Below are 17,588 nucleotides of genomic sequence, written 5' to 3'. Positions count from 1 at the left end.
GGCTTCTAGCCTCTTAGGACACATTCATCATTGAAACACATACCTCCAAAGTGACCTGAAGCAGCTTTATTTTGGCCTGTCTGTATGGGCCCTATGTTCTGCAAGGTTGAGTGCCACATTAAAAACTGCCATACTTCTAAAAGTACCTCTGTTAGTACTGTGATTATAATTAGTGTTTTTGGCCCACAAATCAAGTACAATAAAGGTAGCATTCCCACTAAAAGAACAGTAAGTCACCCAAAATAATGCAGCCCATCACAAATGTCCATTTCTTATTTGATAGCTCTTCCTCTCAAAGTTGGCTGAAAAAATGTTAGCCTGCTCTGAAGATGTTTGTGTGGGTGATCAATAAAGGTCTGACTATTTTCAACAATCCTAACATCTAAACAGTTTATTTCTGCCCCTACAAACCTGATGCTGGTACTTTGGAATTAAAGTACAGCATGACACACACATTCTGTGGGACCAGTATCTGCAGTTTCCCTTACCTGAGTCCAAAAACATATGGTCTCTCTAAGGATCTGGAGGTTCGCTGGCACAACTCTATGGTCAACTTCTACCAGAAATATAGGGTTCACTATAATCTACTATTTTCACTGTCCATGGGAACCTATCCCTCAGATAGGATTACTGTACAAGGCACTTGGTAGGAAGCTGAAAGGAATGGATGTACAGGTTGTCATCTCGTCTCTTCTGCCAGTTGAAGGGCATGGTCCAGGAAGGGAGAGGAAAACAGCAGATGTGAACAACTGGCTTCGCAGATGGTGTCGCCGAGAAGGATTTGAATTCTTCGATCATGGGCTGCGGTTCCATGAGGAGGGACTTCTTGCAACAGACGGGTTGTATCTCACGCCAGTTGGAAGAAATGTTTTTGCCAACAGTCTCAAGAACTTGATCAGGAGGGCTTTAAACCGAGTTCCAAGGGGAAGGGAGACAATATTAAGGAAGGTGAAAGGGATGGCGAAAATAGTCAAACTGACATAGAGGAAACAAGGCAAACAGTGCAAGGACCCAACAGTGGGAGGCAAAAAATCTTGCACAGGCAGCAAGTAAAAGGGAACCATGGTCTGCGATGTCTCTACACTAATGCACAGAGCATGAGAAATAAGCAAGATGAACTTGAACTCCTAGTACAGCAAAGCAAATATGATATAATAGGCATCACTGAAACCTGGTGGGATGAGTCTCATGATTGGAATGTGGAAATAGAGGGGTATAACCTTATTAAGAGAAACAGGCCAAACATGAAAGGAGGAGGAATAGCACTATATGTCAGAGATATTTACACCAGTGAAGAGATCCAGGACATCAATCATGGAAGCCAGGTGGAGAGCATCTGGGTAAAAATTAAAGGGGAGGGAAACAACAAGGATGTTACGGTGGGAGTCTACTACAGACCCCCAATTCAGACTGAGGAATTGGATGATATCTTCCTAGAACAGATGACCACACAGTCAGAAAAGAGAGATGTAGTAGTGATGGGCGACTTCAACTATCCTGATATTTGCTGGAAGTCAAACTCAGCAAAATCCTCAAGGCCTAGCAAATTCCTCACTTGCCTGGAAGACAATTTCATGGTCCAAAAGGTGGAAGAGGCAACAAGGGGGTCAGCTATTTTAGATCTGACCCTAACCAACAAGGATGACCTGGTTAATGGGGTGCAAGTCATGGGATCATTAGGTGGAAGTGACCATGTTCTCCTGGAGTTTGTAATACAGTGGAAAGGAGAAGCCAGGCATAGTCAGACACGCATCCTAGACTTCAGGAGAGCAGATTTCAGTAAACTTAGAGAAGTATTGAGGGCGATTCCATGGTCAGGAATACTAAAAGATAAGGGAGTTCAGGATGGATGGGACTTTCTCAAAAGGGAGATACTGAAGGCACAATTTCAAACAGTTCCAGTGAGAAAGAAAAACAGGAGGTGTCTCAAGAAACCAGGATGGATGACTAAGAGGCTTTCTATACTGTCATTTGGGACGTCCTCCGGACGTCCCATTTTAAAAAAGGGGCGTCTCTTTTAGACGCCCCTGGGCCTAGTACGGACTCCGTCCGTACAAGATGGCGCCGGCCCTTCTACAGGGCCGGCGCCATCTTTGCATATCGGACGCTGAGCGTCCGTATGTGTCGCGTCCCTTGTGACGTAGCGAGTGTGCCCCTGGCGCCTCGCTACGTCGCAAACGCGACGGAAAAAGAAGCTCCATTTTGGAGCTTCTTTTTCAGTCCACAGGGGAGCCGCGCCGGGTGGAGGCTCTGGCTCCCCCATGGAGTAGCCGGCGGCGGCAGCAAAGCGGCGGTCTGTACCCCGCCTAAGGAACTTTCAACTGAGCTAAGTTTGAAACGCAACATGTATAAGAAATGGAAAAAGGGGGAAATCACAAAAAAGGAATTCAAAGAAATAGCAGGCATGTGGAGGGGTAAAGTCAGAAAAGCTAAAGCGCAGAATGAACTCAGGCTTGCTAGAGAGGTTAAGAACAATAAAAAGGGCTTTTTTGGATATGTCCGCAGCAAAAGGAAGAAGAAGGAAATGGTAGGGCCACTGCATGGAGAAGATGGCAAAATGCTAACAGAAGACAGAGAAAAGGCAGAATTACTAAACACCTTTGCCTCAGTCTTCTCAGAAAAGGCAAAGGGTGCTCAACCTGAGGATAATGGAGCAGAGGACAGAATAGAGGAATTTCAGCACAGAATAAGTAAAGAGATAGTAGAGGAACACCTTATTAATCTAAATGAATTTAAGTCTCCAGGACCAGATGAACTCCATCCAAGGGTATTAAAAGAACTGGCAAAAGTAATATCGGAGCCATTGGCAATAATCTTTGAAAACTCCTGGAAAACAGAAGAGATCCCAGCAGACTGGCGGAGGGCAAACGTTGTCCCCATCTTCAAAAAGGGGAAAAAAGAGGATCCCAACAATTATCGTCCAGTTAGTCTGACATCAGTACTAGGAAAGATTCTGGAGCAGATCATTAAACAGAGAGTCTGTGACATCTAGAAGGCAATGCCATAATCACAAAAAGTCAACATGGGTTTCAGAGAAACAAGTCATGCCAGACAAACCTAATCTCTTTCTTTGATAAAATTACCAGCTTGGTAGATGAAGGGAATGCTGTGGATATAGTATATCTTGATTTCACTAAGGCCTTTGACAAGGTTTCCCATGACATTCTTGCAAACAAGCTTGTAAAATGTGGGCTAGACAAAGGAACTGTTAAATGGATCTGTAATTGGTTGACCGGCCGAACCCAAAGGGTGCTCAACAATGGCTCCTTTTCATCCTGGAGAGAAGTGACCAGTGGGGTCCCACAGGGCTCTGTCCTGGGCCCAGTTCTATTCAACATCTTTATCAATGACCTGGATGACAGAATTGGGAGCATACTTATCAAATTTGCAGATGATACCAAATTAGGGGGAATAGCTAATACCCCAGAGGACAGGATCAAGATTCAAAATGACCTGAATAGACTAGAAAGCTGGGCCAAAGCTAACAAAATGAAATTCAACACGGAGAAATGTAAGGTATTGCACTTAGGGCGGAAAAATAAAATGCACAGATATAGGATGGGTGACACCTGGCTGAATGAAACTACGTGTGAAAGGGATCTAGGAGTCCAAGTAGACCACAAGTTGAACATGAGTGAACAGTGTGATGCGGCAGCTACAAAGGCCAATGCTATTTTAGGCTGCATCAATAGAAGTATAGTGTCAAGATCAAGAGAAGTAATAGTGCCACTGTATTCTGCTTTGGTCAGGCCCCACCTAGAATATTGTGTCCAGTTCTGGGCGCCACAATTCAGAAAGGACATTGAGAAACTGGAGCGTGTCCAAAGGAGGGCGACAAAAATGGTGAAGGGTCTGGAAACCATGCCCTATGAGGAACAACTTAGGGAGCTGGAGATGTTTAGCCTGGAGAAAAGAAGGTTAAGAGGTGATATGATAGCCCTGTTTAAATATTTGAAAGAATGTCATATTGAAGAGGGAACAAGCTTGTTTTCTGCTGCTCCAGAGAACAGGACCCGGAACAATGGATGCAAGCTACAGGAAAAGAGATTCCACCTCAACTTTAGGAGGAACTTCCTGACAGTAAGGGCTGTTCGACAGTGGAATGCACTCCCTCGGAGGGTGATAGAGTCTCCTTCCTTGGAGGTCTTTAAACAGAGGCTGGATGGCCATCTGTCGGGGATGCTTTGATTTGGATTTCCTGCATGGCAGGCGGTTGGACTGGGTGGCCCTGGTGGTCTCTTCCAACTCTACGATTCTATGATTCTACAGGAGCCATATTGTATTTTCCAGACCTACTTTCAGCCATGGGTCACAAGAAGCACTTCACTACATTTGAGTACTGAGAAGCTCTCAAAGCTCTGTAAGAATGGAACAAAAATACTTCAAAGAAACTATGCTGCAATATTATTTTCATTTCTATGAGTGCTTCCAGACAGAGCGCATCTAGTGCCAGCAATCTGAAGGTACAATGCCAATATGCCATCCTCTTCTCCTTTAATTGAAAAAAGATGGCCCTTATTTCAACAGATGTCTGTCATTTGAGGCTTGAAAGCTTGCAACAAACCTATCCAAGAGTTAAAAGATTTTCTTTACAAAGAAAAAACAAAATATTTGGGACTTCTGCAGTCATCAGTTACATCCCTTAAAGTCAAGGATTGTAACTCTAAGTGTGGATTTGAGTTTGTTGTTGGAGCTTAGTATCTACTGCTTTGGAGCATTCCAAAGTCAAATGCTTTTGTAGAAAAAGGCATCTCAGTTCTATACTAAACAAATGGAGTGTTGCTCAGAAAAAAATATTCTGTAAATCTAACCAAATCTGAAATTCAGGTTACTCTGAATTTTAATCATAGTTGTGAATGATTAAAAACAAATTCAGTTTTAATTCATATTAAAGATGGATTTTAATAAAAACAGAAGTTTGTCTATGCTGTAATTTATGTTGTGAGAACACAGGCACAATGTTAATTTTACAGAGAAACAATTTGCTAAATTAACTTTTACTTCATACATTTAGACATGGTACTTTAATGACAGAACACCACAATAGGAGTGTGGTGGAGTCTCTTTTTTTAAACAGAGGCTGGATAGCCATCTGCTTGGAGTGCTCTGATTGTGTATTCCTGCATGGCAGGGGATTGGACCGGATGGCCCTTGGGTCTTTTCCAACTCTATTAGTTACTTCCTGAGTATCGATCTCATGAGTCATGAATTTCAACTGTCCTTTATTGTTATTCTAAAAATCTGGAAAACCTAGGAGAGGCAAGAGTTGCCAGTCCAATCTGTACATTATATAAAGGCATACATGCTTGTATGCCCTAAGAGTAACTTTGAAAAAGGCCCTGCCTTAGGCCAGTACGCATATTCCATTAAAAACACAGCATAGAACTATTTGTTGTTTTTGCATAGAACTATACCTCAACTATTAAATAACTCACAAGTGAGAGGCATTTCAATCATCACCACACATGGGAAAAGACCATTTATCTCATGTGGGCCACAAGGTACACATGTCCCTTACTCAAACCTTTTTGGCAGCTCCCCATCTCCCCCAATGCCAAAAAATGAGGGGATGGATTATCCTCCAGCGGTGATTTGAGGTTTAGAATAAGACAAGGAAACCAAGCTTGAGCCCTGCCCTGAAAACACCAAAACAAAAACAGAAGTGGGCATCTAACCTCTTCCATTTTCTTCTATTTTTAAAACCCCCCCCCCCCCCCCGTTCTGGAGACCAGCAGATGGGGGGAATGGCTCCCACCTTATCAATGGTGGCCACTCTGTTTATACCTTCCCTATTCCACCTGTTCCCATCCAGACACTCACTGCCTTGTGGAGATGCAATTTTTAAAAATAACAAGCTTCTCGTCAGTTTAAACCTCCTCTCCCTGTACACTCTTGTCCTGATCTGAATCTGGGATTCCCACATTTACTAGTAACTAAAAAACACCGATGTAACACATAGTTAATGTAACACATAGTTTCTTCCTTGAGATACAAAGAAGCAGTTCATACATGTTATGTTTCAAGAGTATTTGTAACACAGGAAAACAGAAAGACTACTAGTTTTCTTCTATGACCAGGAAAAACATGTTAAAAGCACTCAAATAAAGCCATGTAACAATCCTATGTGAGCAGTTATTTCCACTAGCTGATACATATAATTTGTCTTAACATTGTTTCACTTCATACATCGAGATAGAAAAGATGCAGAAAGGGGCAACCAAAATGACCAAAAGACAAGAGCAAATCACCTATGAGGATATGATGCACACATTTCTGTCTTTATGATGGGCCCACACCCCCAAATATAGAACGTTTTAGCATCTTATTCAGTCTATACAAAAAGAAAGGTTTTTCAGGCTTCAAACAGCGGACATGCTTTGTAATAAGGAACACCTGACAGTTCCATAGGGAACTATAAGGTCCAATAAGGGAAATCCCTTGTTAAAAAAAAAAAGGGACGCATCTGGCAACCCTACTGTCACAGGATGTGATGCCTGTCAACTTGGATGGCTTTAAGAAGGGAATAAATAAATTCATGGAGAATGCGACCAACAAAAGCTACTAGGCAAGATGGAAAAATGTCACCTCAGTGTCCAAGGCTGTATGTCTCTGTGCACCAGTTTTTGGAGATTATATGATGAAGGGTATAGTCACACCCTGCTACTGACTCCCAAAGGCAACTGGCTCCCCACTGTACAAAAAGACTGATATGAGTAAGACTTCTGGTCTAACCTTCTGTTTTTATATTCTTAAAATCACCCTCAGAAGGAAGAAGCAAGGTAATTTCTGTAGGGTTCTAAAATACTCTCAAAACTACATAGAAAAATCAAGAATACAGAAAAACATAGCTTGCGCAGAAGCATTGCTTTGGAAAGAGTAAGGACCTCTTCATGGTCTAGGTAAAGTACAGCAAAAGATGGAATAGTTTCTCCTTTTAGGAAAACATTTCATCCATCCTAACTAGAAACCATAGAAATTCTATAAACAGGCTAATAAAAAGAAAGAAAAAAGGCACTCCATACTTGTGTTCCTTGTTAATATAAAGCACTGGTACCCTTCATATTTTTTATATATTCCCTTTGATTCTCTCTTATTGGTGCTATTAAAAATATTTAAAATGCCATACTACATGGCTAATAGTGCTATTATTCCACTTTTACTGATACGGCTGCCTCTTGTGGCAGCTTGCAGTTTAGTGAGGCCTAAGACACCTCTGGCTGAGAATTCTAAACATTTTCCCTTAAATTGCAAATCCCAGGATTCCACAGGAGACAGACATAGCAGTAAAAGTGGAATAATAGCATTATTAACAGTGTAGTGCAGTATTGTCCTGTGTCTCAGTTAAAATTGCTTCTAGGTTGATTGATCGGGCTATCACTACAACTAGATATAACTTCAGCTTCACCACAGTTCAAAAAGGATGTTGAGAAGCTGGAGCATGTCCAAACGGTCTAGAAACCATGCACTGTAAGGAGAGACTTAGGGAGCTGGGTAGCCTGGGTAAGAGACGGTTAAGAGGTGTTATGATAGCCATATTTAAATATTTGAAGGGGTGTCATATTGAGGATGGAGCAAGAATATGACCTGGAGCAATAGATTCAAACTACAGGAAAAGAGTTACCACCTAAATATTAGGAAGAACTTCCTGACAGTAAGAGCTGCATCATACTCTCTTAGAGAGTGGTGGAGTCTCCTTCTCTGGAAGTTTTTAAACAGAGGCTGGATGGCCATCTATCAGGGGTATGTTGATTGTATAGTCCACCCTCTCTATATGCAGGGGATCCATTCTGGACGCCCCCACTTATGGGGAAAATAGCGTATGCTCAAGCTCCATAGGAAAGAATTAGGCGTGTGTATGTGGCGATGCACAAGGTGCATGGTGCAGGTACGCATCTCATTACTTCTAATGGAGCTTGCCTTCCACGTAAGCTCAAAGCCGTGGAAGGCAAGTCCGCCTATGAGGAGGCCTGTCTGTATGTTCCTTGACCCTTGTGCTCTCTTTCTTGTGGTCTCTTTCAACTCTGATTCTACATAACAAAATATGCATTTTTAAATTTTAGAGAGACTAAGCACTTAGGAATAACATATTACTGTACAATAGAGTCTTCTTCTGCCTCTATCATATGCTTCAGGGTCACTCTTGTGGGCTCTCCTACATTGGAAATTTTTATGTATAAGTTGTATGGCCACCATTGCTTTATTCATGCATTGGCAGGAACTTGGACTCAGTAGACCTTGGTGGCCCTTTCATCTCTTACTGTTATGAGTCAAATCTGACCCAGCAATGTCACCAAGTCCTAAAGTGCTGAAACCAACTACAGATCATAGGCAGAGTACAAACAAATGCTGCAGAAAAAGAAAATAATGTGTGAATTCTACTAACTCGAAGATGATTCTGCATCACAATGCTGAAGCAACCCTTTTTATTTCAGTTTTTTTCAGCACACAAAGTAAAAAATGGTTGCTGCAAATGCCTCTGCCCCATTCTTCTCTTCTAGGAGGTAAATCATCCTTTAGCTCAATGTGAAACAACTAAAATCCATAGAAGTTTCCTTGGACCACTGAGGACATGTTCTACTGTGATCTGGATTCTCCAGTGAGGTGATTGCACTAATCATAGTCCCTGAAAACAATGGTCCAAAACACACTGCAGAAATAATCCAGTTTTAGACCATTTTAACTTCCCTGGCTCAGTGCTAGGGAATACTGGGAATTGTAGTTTATTGTGGCACTAGAGCTCTCTGGCAGAGAAGGATAAATGTCTCAGTTCCCAGAATTCCCTAGCATTGAACAAGGACTGTTATGGAGTCTCAAATTGGATTATTTTTCCAGTGTGTTTTGGACCAAAGTCAAGAGGTGGGCAAACTAGTTCAGTTCTCGCACCAATTATGATTCAACAACCCTTGATTGTGAATAATAAAACAAACATAATGTGTACTTAGAAGCCCCCTTTATGTGCTTAGAATCACTCCCAAATAACCATGCAATTCTTTTTATTCTTAAGAGGGCTCAAGTACAACAGTCATTTAAAAATGTGTATGATTCACCATTCGGTACACTTTTGATAGTTGATTCTTGAGGAAACTTGACTACACAATAGTCTTGTGGCCCAATTTTGCCTGATCATTTAGGAGTGCTATGTCCCTATATCTAAAATTTCTCTCCCCTCATTCCAGGGTCCATGCACATCACATTTTATAGAGCTGTAACGTGTGGCATAGTGGTTTTAGTGTTGTACTATGACTCTGGAGACCAGGGTTCGATTCTTGCTTGGCCATGAAACTCACTGGGTGACATGAAGTCAAAGGCTTTCATGGCCGGCATCCATAGTTTTTTGTGGGTTTTTCAGGCTATGCAGCCATGTTCTAGCAGAGTTTCTTCCTGATGTTTCACCAGCATCTGTGGCTGGCATCTTCAGAGAATGTTTGCCTGGAAAGGACTTGGGTGTGTGTGTGTGTGTGTATAGTGTGACTCCTGCCTTTCCAGGTCACACAATATATATATAGCCAAGTCCTTTCCAAGAAAACATTCTCTGAAGATGCCAGCCACAGATGCTGGCGAAACGTCAGGAAAAAACTCTGCTAGAACATGGCCACATAGCCCAAAAAACCTACAAAAAACCATTGGGTGACCTTGGGGAAGTCACATGCTCTTAGACTCAGGGAAAGGTAATGGCAAACCTCCTCTGAATAAACCTTACCAGGAAAATGACAGCTGCCCCATGACAGCTTCACCTTAGGATACCATAAGCCAGAAACAACTTGAAGGCATATAACAACAATACCATAGAAAGAGGTATTGTCCCTTACCCAGGGACAGGAGGCAATGTTAGTTACACCTAGATCATATGTATACTTACTTGAGAGTAACCCCCCACTGAATTCAGATGGTCTCAGCAGAGTAAAATACAAGAAGATTTGGTTCCAAAGATTGTTGTGCCCTTGACTGGAAAAGAAACATTTTGTGAGTGAGGGCATTTCATCAAAACTAAGTCCCCTGTTGTTTAATGGGTTCATTCCCAAAGCTGCTAAATTCAATGGCACCTATTGGTGGGTAAACATCCACAAGATGGCCCTGTGAATGTCCTGAGAATGAGCAAGGCTCCCTGATCTTAAACACGGGAGTAAACCCCATACAAAAAATGGCAGACTTGGAATTAGGAATAAATGTGTTGAGGATTGTACCTTAAGGCTGGAGTCTTAGCCATAATGGTCTCGCTTAAGCCTCGGGATGATATTTTGAAGGAAATAAACATGCATTAATAAATACCCTAACCAGGAAATAAGCCCCCTTGAGTTCAATGGGGCTTATTTCCTGGTGAGTGTACATTTTTAATGCATGTTCATTTCCAAGGAGATGTGCAGCATATAGGTACTTTACACAGAGGTAGAGCTAGCCAGCGTGGTGTAGTGGTATGAGCATTGGACTATGACTCTGAAGACCAGGGTTCGGATCCTTGCTCAGCCACGGAAACCCCCTAGTGACGTTGGGCAAGACACACTCTCTCAGCCTCTGGGGAAAAACTTGCCTGCAAAGAAACTTGCCAAGAAAACGTAATGAGAGTGTTGCCATAAGTCAGAAGCGACTTGAAGGCACACAACAACAAAGGGCTAAGCCTCACAGAAATCACCAGATTCAAGGCAGGGTGATCAGAGATCCTAACTTCAAAGGAGGACAAGGCACCATAAAATACACAACATTCAAGATAAATGCAGGACATTATTCAATAAAAGCTAATAACACTAATAGAAATATAAATCCATGCTTCTTAGTCCTGCTCAAAATGGAGGACATTTGGGAATCCCTCCTGGATAGAAGGCTAAAATGTAGGGTTATACAGTATCCTGGAAAAAAAAGAGGATGTTTGGTCACCCTGATGCAAGGTTTGTTTGTTTCTAATGCACAAAATGTTGGCTTGTGACAAGAATGAACTAGTTCAGCCTCATCACCACTTTCACGCAACTGGCCCAATATTGATTCTTCTGTCCCCCCAACACACACACACACACACACACACACAAATATATATATATATATAGTTGGCCCTCCATATCCATGGCTGGAAAATATTCAAAAAAGGTATACATTCCAAAAAGCAAGTCTTGATTTTGCTATTTTGTAGAAGGGACACCGTTTCACAGCACCATTGTGTTTAATGGCATTTGAGCATCAGCAGATTTTGGTATCCATGGGGGGGTTCCTGGAACCAAAACCCCAGTAGATACCAAGGGTCTTCTGTGTGTGTGTGTGTGTATAGACACACACATGCACATACACAAATGCACATACATACACACACACATATATGCATGTGCACACACACACACATATATATATACACATATGTATATATACATGTACACACACACGTGCACACACATATATACACGCACACACATATAAAGATACACACAAATATATACACACACACATGTACACATGCACACACACATATATACTCAGACATATACACATGCACACATATACACACATACAAATATAATACACACACACATGCACGCACACATGTGCGTATATATATATATATATATATACACACACATATACACACACACACAAATATATATACACATATACACACACATATATACTCAGACATATACACATGCACACATACAAATACACATGCACACATGCACGCGCGCACACACAGGCGCATATATATATACAGTATACACACACACACACTTTCTCTCTCTCTCAGTCTCTTTCTGGAGACCCTATGACGTCACGCGAGCCTTCTCGGGCCCCTCTCTTGCCCCCCCCCCGCCGGGGCCTCCCCGAGGAACGTCACTCACGAGGTTCCCCCTCTCCTTCCAAGCGCTGTCCCAAAGCACGCAGGCGTCACTCGGAGAGCCCTTGCGCCGAAGGGAGGAGGGCGCGCATGCGTAGAAGCCGAGGGAGAGGGGAAAGAACTCCGCCCTGCGCTTGCCTGCCTTGCCTTTCTCTCTTGGGCTCTGCTGCTGCTGCCTGCGGGGCTAGTCGGGAGGAGGGAGGAGGCGGGAGGGAGGAAGGGAAGCCACGCCCCCCGGTGGCTCCGTTCTTGCTCCCATCCCCGCCCCCTGCGCCTTGTTCCCTTCTTCGCCTGGGAGCCGGGAGGAGAGAGGAGGGGGTGCCTTCATTTTGGAAAGGGGGAGTCAGCTGGAGGGAAGGAGGAGGAGGAGGAGGAGGCTGCTCTCTCTCTCTCTCTCTCTCTGCCTTTGACCAGAAGGGTAGGTAAGTCTGCCTTGCCTTGCCTTGATGCCTCCTCCCTCACCTGGACTGCGGCAACAGCAAGAACAACAGCGCCCTAGACCTTGCAGGGGTTTTCCCTGGGAATGGCTCCCTGGGTGGGGAGGGTTCTCCCTCCTGTCCTCCTTTCCTTTGTCTCTCTCTCTCTCTGTTTACTTGGCTTGGAAAGACTTGGTCCTCCTTTTCCAGGACACGCCTTGCCTTCCAGCTTTCTCCTCTCCAGGAGGCTTTCCAAAATGTCCTCTCCGTCTGGAGCAGGACCAAGAAGCGTGGCTTTCTATTGCTATGCGCGGGGGGGGTCCTCCTTTTCTAGGACATGTCCTACTTTTCAGCCTTCTCTTCTCCAGGAGGAGCTCCAAACTGCCCTCCATCTGGAGCAGGATTCATATTTCTGTATTCAGGGTCCTCCCTTTCACCCTCTTTCTGCTCAGGAGGGAGTCCCAAATGTCCTCCATTTGGAGCGGGACTAAGAAGCGGGGATTGATATTTTGGGGAGCCTTTCGAGCTGCCCCTTTTCTTGAGTGTCCTCCTTTGCAGTTATGAGGCCCAGTTAATCCTGAGCCAGGGAGAAGGGAAGGGCAGCCCCGGCTGCTGCTGCTGCTGCTGCAGGAGTCTCTGCCCAGAGGAGAGGGGGGCTAGCCATGGCCCAGTGGGGCTGAAGGTCGCCAGGGACTGCCGCTGCCACAATCACCACAAAGGAGGACCAGGCACCGCCACATGGAGGACCTTCCAGGCCAAGGCCAAAGCACCACTAAAACACTCCCAAGGGACATAAGCCCTTGCTTCTCCCTCCTGCTCCAAAGGGAGGCATTATGGAATTCTTCTTGGACCGGAGGAGGAGAGAAGGAGGACAAAGGCAGGTCCCCTGCAGCATAGCAAGGGAAACGGATGCTTCTCAGTCCTGGGAAAGGAGGACCTTTGGTCGCCCCGCATAGAAATATAAACCCAAGCTTCTTCATCCAAGCTTAACCTGGAGGACGTTTTGGAATTCCTCCTGGACAGGAGAAGGAGGAGGAGGCCTGGTCACATCAATGCATAGAAATGAAAAGGCATGCTTCTTTGTCCTGCCCAAAATAGAAGACATGTTGGAATTCCTCCTGGCCAGAAAGAGGTTGAAAGGTAGGAGATGCCCTGGGAACAAACAACCCCACTCCTGTCCATGACAATCCCTGCTTCTTAGTCCAAAGGGAGGACAGCTTGACATTTCCTCCTGGACAGAAGGCCGAAATGTAGGGCATGAAATGTAGGGCATGCCCTGGCTTGGTAAGGCACCTTTCCTCGCCTCTTGTCTCCTCTTGGACACAAAGACATGCCTTCTTCATTTCGGATTGCGGCCTCCCCCCCCCCCCCCCCCACACACACACACACACAACCCTAACCGGTCCATTTGCTGCGTCTCACTGCAGTTTCCTTGGCTATACACACACACCCAACGTCAGAGGGAGAAAAGAAAGCAAGGCCATGGTGTGTCTTGGGCTTTTATTTTAAAGACCCGGTCGATGCCTATCTAGATCTATAGAGATCGCCATCAAGATGGCAAAAAAAAGAAGAAGAGGTAGTGATGGTGGAGGCTGGGTGTTCCTTTGTTGCCGTCTCCCTCTCTTGGCGGTGTGATGGCAAGGAGGATCGTCGTGTTGTTGTCGGTGGCTGATGCTGCTGCAGTCACTCCCCCTCTTCCTTGTGCAAAAAAGGTGCAGCAGCAGCAGCCAGGAAGGCGGAGGGGGGGGGGGGCGAAGAGGGAAAGAGGGAGCCCTAGTCCCAGGGGCCAAGGCCTCTTTGTGTTTGGAAGAAGGGGCTGCTGCAGCCCTTCAGGAAGAATGCTCCAAACACTGCTGGGAAACAGGCCCCAAAAGAGGCAGATACACAGACACAGGCGGGGAGGCAAAGCAAAATCCCTTCCCTGGCTTCCTTGCCTTTGCCTTTTCCCACCCTTTCAACTTGCTGCTTGCCTTCTCCAGGGACCTTCCCCTGAAGATAATAGACAACAAGCTGTAAATCTAGAGAGCTTCCTCCTAGCTGCTTTGCTTGAAGGAATTGAAATCTGTCTCCTGATAGGTAGTATAAAGCTTTGTTAGAAACCCTCACATTACAAACCATCACAAAGCTTTTGACAGCTGCATCTTTGCAAGCTTCAGAATCAGCAACCATTCTGAACCTGTATTACAGGTGTAGGCAGGGATGCCTTCCCTCTAGACTGGATCCGCTGTATTACGTTTCCTCCCTCTAACATCTGTGCTGTGCTGACTTGCTTCTCCTGTTTCTTCCCCATCCCATCCCCCATTTGCTCTTTCCTTTCCTTTTAATATCAACCTCCAACTCCTTCCAGCATTCCCTTGCTCCTCCTTCTGCTCTGAATATAAAGAATTGACTTGAATGCAAAAAGAGGCACATCAGAAAAGGGGGTGGGGAGGGAATCCTGTGATGTTCTCTTCCAATTTATTTTTATTGTTGTGTTCTGCAGATCTTTCTTTAAAAGAAAACACCTCCCTGCTTCTGTTTCTGTTCATCCTATCCATACTGGCTGTTTCTAAGTCAGGGTCTGCTAGTGTGGGTGTGACTAGCTGACAGCATCTAGCAATAACCAGTGGAGGTGACTTGCTTAGTGTTGGTGCAGCAGACTGAATGTTTGGGATGCTGAATAAATGCGGGATACATTTTTGTTTCTTTCTTTGTTTGTTTGATAGCCTACTTTCATCTGGATTTAAATCCAGCACTCAGATAAGAAGGTGCGGATGTTTTGCCTGTACAAAAGCTCAAAGCTTGGGTGGCTAGTTAACAGGCAGATTGTAAGCATGGAGGCAGGGAACCGTCTAATTAAATGATTTTATGTACAGTGCTGTGTAAATTTACAGCGCTATATAAATAAAGTTTAATAATAATAATAATAAAAAATTATTGTTTGTATTGGGAAAGACAGGAGACAGGTTTGAGTGTTGGGCTGTGAGTCTGGAGATCAGGGTCACCGTAAAGTCGGAAATGGCTTAAAGGCACACAACAACAACATCAATTAGGAAAGACCTAGAGATGTGTTACATCTTCTCCACCTGCACTATACTGTAATTAATATTCCTTTGGATGACATTTTAATCAATTATGGGGTGTGCGTATTATGTTTGATGGTCATTTGTGGCATCACACAAAATAAAACTGTAAATGGTAACTACCTTAGGTATTAGTTGCCATCAATTAATCTTCTTTTTATTTTATTTACATAATACCGTATGTTTAACACACAAATCAATGTGCAGTTTTACAGTTATCCTACACACACACAACAGCCTGGAAGGACAATCACTGTTGTTTCCATGTTAGAGATATCAAACTGACTAGGAAATGCTGACCTGTCCAAGGTCACAAAATGAATTCAAGCTGTCTGTGGGATTTCAGTGCAGACATCCCACATGTGCATCTAGCTGTCCATCCCTGGACTACATTTGTTCTTGGTTAGTCAAACTGAGATGACAGTTTCTCCCATGGATGATGCAACACTGCAGTACTAAACTGGAAACTGTATCAGGAGATACAGACTTAAAGGAAACAAGTTAGAGCAGCAGTCATGTAATGGTCACTGGTTTTGACTCGTAGTTATTGGTCTACAGTAGAAGCTTGGGAATCTGTGGCCATCCAAATGGATAGGAAATAGCATCTGTCACTCAAGCCCAGACTGCTAGTGACTTAGAGGAATTGGAGTCTCTGAACTTCAAGTTTGCCAGTCCAGGTCTACAACAGGAACTTGTGATGATTTGACATAAGAATTGGTACAATCCCTGCATGGTTCTTGATCCACTACCAGGTGGAGAAACTGTTATGTACTGTAAAACCAGAAACAGGCCTGAATTTTTGGTAAGTGAGAAGTCAACTTGTTAATGTTTCCCTTTGTTATATTATAATACAACCATGCTAGGGTTCAATATTCTATGAAAGAGAAACTGGTTTAAGAGGAATTTGTTATTGTTGTGTGTCTTCAAGTTGTTTTTGATTTATGGTGGCCTTAAAGTAAACCTATCCTGGGGATTTCTTGGCAAGATTTGTTCAGAGGAGGTTTGTCATTGCTGAGAGCATGTGACCTGCCAAAGGTCACCCAGTGGGTTTCATGAGTGAGCTGGGAATTGAGCCCTGGTCTGCAAAGTCATCATCCAACCCTTAAACTACTATGCCACACTGGCTCCCTTAAGAGGAATACTTTGCCATATTTTTTATTCCCCAAGAATCTGACAGTTCCAGACATGAATATTCATATTGTCAAAAATAGTGCAGTAAAATCATGCCAGACAACATTAGATAAAACAGTAAGGAATGAAAAAAAATCTTAACTAATGTTGTTACGATTAAAACTAAACTAATGTTAAAAACCAACTCATGCTGATTAGTAGTTGAACACTATAGCTGGTGTTCAGCAGCTGCGTCAATCATATATATACACCATAACATCACTTATTTCAAAAAGTGTTTGGAAACTCCTATGGCACATACTGGTTTTGTTTCTTGAGTGTTATCTTCAGCATATTTATTCAGATGTAGGTTCCAGTGAGCTCAGTGGAATTCATTCTACAAGTATATTTAGGTATATGGTCAAAGGTACTGGGGAAAAGACAAAGCAAGTCACAATTGAGTCCAAAGGTCTGGTTCTTTCTTTTGAATAAGTAAGACAATACAGAAGACTCTGTTTATTTTTATGTCATAAATCCAAAGAAGCAATTGTTTTTAAGGTAACAACCTAGAAAGGGTATATTCTATTGGGAACATAGACTTGAGTTCTTAAGATTTGAGACCTTACTCATAGAATCTTAAGAGTTAGAAGAGACCAGTCCAAACCCCTGGAATATACACTCAAAGCACTCCTGACAGATGGCCATCCAGCCTCTGATTAAAAACCTCCAAAGAAGGAAACTTCACCACACTCTGAGGCAGAGGCCTATATATTTTAAAATACTTTGAGCTTTGGCGTGTGTCCAAAATAATTTAAATTTTGTGGATTATGTTGAGCCCCAGTATCTTACATTACTTAAACTGAAGAACAGTTAAGTTGTGGGAGGAACAGTAGCAGTGAAATAGATAATTAAACATGAACTTAATAGGAAATGCTCCTCTGGTAAGGCTGTGAATATATATTCTGCCAAGATATACAAGATAGCTTCTGTTAACTATAACTTGGAATAATCTTTTAACACTGTGAGTTTATTAATTGTGTAATTTGAAAGTACAAAATATTGTGGGTGATTTTATTGGCCTGTTTGCTTTCTTGCACTGAGGTCCAGCTGTGGTGTGTGTTTCACTATTGGTTATACATCAGAGGCATATTAAACTGATGGTGGAGCAAGGAAATACACTTGTCC

General features: G+C 43.3%; 2 protein-coding genes across 3 annotated transcripts in view; one reads left to right on the top strand and one right to left on the bottom strand.

Moving 5' to 3' along the window:
* The window catches only part of MRPL14 (mitochondrial ribosomal protein L14), a 29,852-nt gene extending 17,877 nt beyond the window's left edge, over positions 1 to 11,975 (bottom strand). Inside the window, exons 1-2 of one of the 2 annotated variants that reach the window (XM_042446951.1) lie at positions 11,820 to 11,975; positions 9,860 to 9,945 (exon numbers count right to left, since the gene is read on the bottom strand). The gene's annotated coding sequence lies outside the window, so the exon portion shown is untranslated. Of the gene's footprint in view, positions 1 to 9,859; positions 9,946 to 11,709; positions 11,729 to 11,819 lie in introns of those variants that run through there. The other variant, XM_042446952.1, reaches the window with a different exon arrangement.
* Positions 11,976 to 12,096: 121 nt separating this feature from the next.
* TMEM63B (transmembrane protein 63B) overlaps positions 12,097 to 17,588 on the top strand; it is a 102,223-nt gene continuing 96,731 nt past the window's right edge. Inside the window, exon 1 of the mRNA XM_042464190.1 lies at positions 12,097 to 12,237. The gene's annotated coding sequence lies outside the window, so the exon portion shown is untranslated. The remainder of the gene's footprint in view (positions 12,238 to 17,588) is intronic.

This window comes from Sceloporus undulatus, chromosome 1 (assembly GCF_019175285.1).
Source record: "Sceloporus undulatus isolate JIND9_A2432 ecotype Alabama chromosome 1, SceUnd_v1.1, whole genome shotgun sequence".
In the NCBI taxonomy this organism is placed as follows: Eukaryota; Metazoa; Chordata; class Lepidosauria; order Squamata; family Phrynosomatidae; genus Sceloporus; species Sceloporus undulatus.
The sequence above is the reverse complement of the archived record's forward strand: the minus strand, read 5'-3'. Positions and strand labels throughout refer to the sequence as shown.